Raw genomic sequence first — 5520 nt, 5'->3', positions numbered from 1 at the left:
AGAGGACATTCAGGACATTGTATGATGGGTTCAGGAGTATGCTTCAGGTGTGGCCAACTAGGTCACTTTGCTAGGGAATACCCCGTGTTCAGTGAGTCACAGATGGGGTCACAGGGTTCTGTTGCAAATGTTCCTCGACAATTGTATCCTGGTGCTTCCAATATGGCAAGCGATCGATTCGGTGAGGCCGAGGACAAGGGGCGTGGATTTGGAGGCGGTCGGGAGGTAGAAGTCGATGTCGAGTTACGCCACTCAGGGTAGGGGTCAAGCTCGGGTTTTCACCCTGACCCACCAGGATGCTCAGGTTTCTAATGCAGTTGTGGTAGGTATTCTTCTAGTCTGTTCCTATGAGGCTCGTGTTTTGATAGATCCGGGTGCTACGCACTCATTTGTCTCCCCTGTGTTTGCCATGAGGTTGGATAGAAACCCTACCACTTTAGAATGCCCTTTGTCTGTAGCTACCTCGCTTAGTGACAACATAGATGTAGATATGGTTTTTTCGGGTAGCCCAGTAGTAGTGGATGGAAAGATCCTCCCAGCAGACTTAGTTCCTCTACTAGTGATAGATTTCGATGTAATTCTGGGAATGGATTGGTTGGCAACTCATTATGCCACTTTAGACTGCAGGAACAAAAAGGTGTATTTCCACATACCTGGTGTGGAAGAGTTTAGCTTTGATGGTGACAGGAGCGTGGCTCCATATAATTTGGTGTCAGCAATTAGTGCTAGAAAAATGTTGAGGCATGGATGTCAAGGGTATTTGGCATTGGTGAGAGATACATCTGTAGAAGGTGTCAGCATGGAAAATGTTCCTGTTGTCAGAGAATTCATGGATGTCTTCCCTGAGGAGCTTCCAGGGTTGCCACCAGGAAGGCAAATAGAGTTTTGCATTGATGTTGTGCCGGGCACAAACCCCATATCAATGCCGCCTTATAGGATGGCGCCAGCAGAATTGAAAGAGCTAAAGGAGCAACTACAGGAGCTTCTGGACAAGGGTTTTATACGTTCGAGCACTTCACCCTGGGGTGCTCCTGTTCTATTTGTGAGAAAGAAGGATGGGTCATTGAGGTTGTGTATTGACTATAGACAGCTGAACAAGGTGACTGTGAAGAACAAGTATCCACTTCCTCGGATCGATGATCTGTTTGATCAGCTCCAAGGGGCTAGATTCTTTTCCAAGATAGACCTGCGATCAGGCTACCATTAGTTGAGAATCAGGAATGAGGACGTGTCCACAACAGCATTCAGGACAAGATATGGTCATTATGAGTTCTTGGTGATGTCTTTTGGACTCACTAATGCACCAGCAGCCTTCATGGACTTGATGAACCGGGTGTTCAAGCCATTTTTGGACCGTTTTGTCATCATATTCATAGATGATATTTTGGTATACTCTCGGACCGAGGAGGAACACGTGCGGCACTTGAGAATGGTGTTGCAGACTTTGAGGGAGCACCAGCTATATGCCAAATTTTCAAAGTATGAATTTTGGCTAGAAAGCATCTCATTCTTGGGACACGTGGTTTCTAGTGAAGGTGTTCAAGTGGATCCCAAGAAAATTGAAGCTGTAACTGATTGGCTTAGGCTTACAATAGTCACTGAGGTGCGAAGTTTTTTGGGCCTAGCAGGCTACTATAGGCGTTTTGTGCAAGATTTTTCTAGGATAGCGGCTCCACTAAATAAGTTGACTCGGAAGAATGTTCCATTCATTTGGACAAATGACTACAAGGAGAGTTTCCAGAAACTTAAGGAGTGTCTAACCACTGCCCCTGTGTTGACACTACCTATGAGTGGTGAAGGATACACCGTGTATTGTGACGCCTCCAGAGTTGGCTTAGGGTGTGTTTTGATGCAGAATGGAAAGGTAGTGACTTATGCTTCAAGGCAGCTGAAGAGGCATGAGCAGAACTACCCCACCCATGATTTGGAAATGGCGGCTGTAATCTTTGCACTAAAAATCTGGAGACACTACCTGTATGGTGAAGTGTGCGAGATATACACCGACCACAAGAGTTTGAAGTACATATTCCAATAGAGAGATTTAAACTTGAGACATAGGAGATGGATGGAGCTTCTAAAGGACTATGATTGCACCATCCAGTACCACCCTGGGAAGGCCAATGTAGTAGCAGATGCTTTGAGCAGAAAATCTTTTGGCAGTTTGGCGCACATTTCAGCAGAGAAGAGACCGTTGATTCGGGAAGTATACGAGTTGATGGATCAAGGTTTAATCTTAGATCTTTCAGACGAGGGGGTACTGTTGGCTCATTTTTCAGTGAGGCTAGACTTGCGAGACAGAGTTAGAGTTTCCCAGCACAGAGACCAACAATTGATGAAGATCATAAAAAGAGTACAGCAAGGTGAAGGTGGAGAGTTTGGATTTGCCAATGATGGCGCCCTTATGCAAGGTTCTAGGATATGTGTGCCCGATGTGGACAATCTCAGAAATGAAATCATGTGAGAGGCACACTATACACTGTACAATGTCCACCCAGGCTCCACTAAGATGTACCATGATGTGAAAGATAGCTATTGGTGGAATGGCATGAAGAGAGACATAGCAGACTTTGTGTCCAAGTGCTTGACTTGTCAGAAGGTGAAGTTTGAACACCAGAGATCGTCAGGGAAGCTGCAAGAGCTCCCTATCCCAGAATGAAAGTGGGCAATGATTACTATAGATTTTGTGACTGGGTTGCCTCGTACCACACGAGGATATGATTCGATATGGGTAGACCGCCTAACCAAATCAACTCACTTCTTGCCTGTAAAAACTACATATTCTGTGGCATAGTACGCCCGGCTTTACATTCGAGAAATAGTCAGATTGCATGGAGTTCCTGCTTCCATAATATCTGACAGAGGGCTCCAGTTCACTTCTCAGTTTTGGAGGAAGTTGCAGGAAGCACTTGGCACACAGTTGAACTTTAGTACTGCTTTCCACCCTCAGACAGACGGACAGTCCGAAAGGACAATCCAAACACTGGAAGACATGCTTCGCATGAGTGTTTTGGATTTTGGAGGTCAATGGGAGGATCAGCTAGCTTCGGTAGAGTTTGCCTACAACAACAGTTACCATTCCAGCATAGGGATGGCACCCTATGAGGCACTATATGGAAGAAAGTGTAGGTCTCCTCTGTGTTGGATGGAAATGGGAGAAGCGAAGGTGCATGATGTAGACCTAGTGCAGTACACTTCAGAGATAGTTCCTTTAATCAGGGAACGATTGAAAACAGCTTTCAGTAGGCAGAAGAGTTATGCAAACCCCAAAAGGAGGGATGTAGAGTTTGCAGTAGGCGACTATGTATTCCTGAAAGTTTCTCCGATGAAGGGAGTCATGAGATTTGGAAAGAAGGGCAAGTTGGCACCTCGGTATATTGGACCTTTTGAGGTTACTGATAGAGTTGGAGCAGTTGCCTACCGGTTGGAGCTACCACCCAACCTTTCTCATGTTCATCCTGTGTTTCACATCTCCATGCTCAGAAAATACATTCCTGATCCTTCTCATGTACTACAGCCGGATGTGATAGAACTAAAAGAAAACTTGACATTTGAGGAGCAACCTGTAGCCATAGTGGACTACCAAGTGAGACAGCTAAGATCAAAATAGATCCCTATAGTTAAGGTTTTGTGGAGGAGCCAGTCAATGGAAGAGTGCACCTGGGAGTTAGAACGGGACATGCGTAGCAAGTACCCTTATCTGTTCAATGTGTAATCTTGTACTTTATTCTGCCTTGTGTAAAATTCGAGGACGAATTTTCTGTAAGGGGGGAAGAATGTAACATCCCAAATTTTTAAATTTATTATTTTTTTTGGTAAATATTGATATTTTATTTTATTTAAATTTTAGGAAATTATTTGAAATTTTTTTGGATTTTAGAAATCGGGTTCGATTTTCCGAAAATATAAACTTTGATAATTTTTAAAAATTAATTTAAAGACCACGTGGCAAAACTAAAAATATATTTGTAGTCTACGTATTTTTCTGAGTTTTTTAGAATTTTTTCAGAATTTTTGGGCCTCGTTTTCGGTCCCAAGGCAGAGTAAAAATTCAAAATTTTGTATTCCGAATCGAACTTCTTCTTCTTCTCTTTTTCTCCCACGCGCGTTTCCTCCTTCCTCTCTTTCTCTCCCGTTTTCTCTCTCCTCTCTCCTCCCATTGTCACGCCGCCGCCTCCCTTGCCACCCCAGCCCGCCGACGCCCATCCCCAGCCGCTCCAGCTTGCCGACCGCCGCCCAAAACGTCGGAAAAAGGCGCCCGAAGCGACGCGACGCGCAAGCTCGCCGCTTCGTCTTACCGGTAGAAATCCGGCCACCAATCGGACCGGGTCTTGTGTCTAAATCCATCTACTCGTCGAGAGCTTTCTATAGACACCAAGAACACCGAAATCCATCGAGCGGTTTGTCCAATTTTTGCCCGGGAAGTTTTAACCCATTTTGACTTTTGGGCTAGATTTCTCACAAACCGTGAACCCCACGAGAAAACCGAGAGTACCGGAGCGCTCCACTCGTCAAGAGCTTCGCGGCGATATAAATTTCAAATTTTTTCGATACCATTTTTCGGTGGGTCCCACAGAACTTCGCAATGTTTTTCCGAGCATTTAATGAGCTTAGAAAATTCCGTAAAATTTATGTACTAACCCCCGTGTTGTGGGCTTCGTGTAGGTATCTTCAATTCGCGAAAATTCGACAGTTGTCCGGGTCTGTGAATTTTCGGCCAGACAGACCGATTACCGGAAAAGTCTTCGAATTGGATCGAGGTTTTGGCTACCCCACCATTGTCAGACGTCCCAAGCGCGTCCCTGAAGTCGGAATCGACATAGGTAAAAACCCAAACCTTACTTTTTCGTAAATTTCTAGTACTTAAATGGGATTAAAAATCCATAAAATATTCGTGGCAGCTCAGAAAATTATGATTCTTTTTGCATTAGCCTAGTAATATTGCTAAGGACCGCGGGGCTGTGTGATGTGATTGAGTTGTGGATATATGGGTTGTGAATATAGAAGTGTGTTTTGAGCCCTTTTGCAGGTTGGGTAGGTCCTAGGTATATGGGAGACTCTGCCAAATTTTCAGCACGACTTATGACGTATTTGGTCCTTTCTTAAGTTTGTATTGAGTCAAATTTATTAAATGATTGTAATAAAATTGTCAGGTGAGCCGGGACAGCCTTCTTCCTCCGCTCAGCCGTCACAGTGACCGCTGTAAAGTCTATGAGTAAAATAATAATTTTAATTGTAATTTCACTATTATTATATGTTCAAGCATGCCCATGCATCACTTATATGTATGTATTTATGTAGTTAAACTCTAGGCACGTTTTATGTTGCATTCATAACTGTTAAAGTGCCATGGATGTTGTTGTGGTAATTTGAAGCAGTGTGCGTGCGTTGGCGTGCGTGTGATGTGGTGTTGACTATGGATAGGACGGGTAGACACGGCTTGAGATCTTCGCTGGGACCCGGTCCTTCGGGGTAGACATGGCTTGAGTTCTTCGCTGGGACTCCGATTTGGTTTATTAAGTG

The 5520-nt window shown here is 44.4% G+C and overlaps 1 pseudogene; it reads left to right on the top strand.

Annotated features, from left to right (window-relative positions):
- The first annotated feature begins 489 nt into the window (after positions 1-489).
- On the top strand, positions 490-3697 carry LOC131174018 (uncharacterized; annotated as a pseudogene).
- Positions 3698-5520: the final 1823 nt, after the last annotated feature.

Source organism: Hevea brasiliensis, chromosome 15 (assembly GCF_030052815.1).
Source record: "Hevea brasiliensis isolate MT/VB/25A 57/8 chromosome 15, ASM3005281v1, whole genome shotgun sequence".
NCBI lineage: Eukaryota > Viridiplantae > Streptophyta > Magnoliopsida > Malpighiales > Euphorbiaceae > Hevea > Hevea brasiliensis.
The sequence above is the reverse complement of the archived record's forward strand: the minus strand, read 5'-3'. Positions and strand labels throughout refer to the sequence as shown.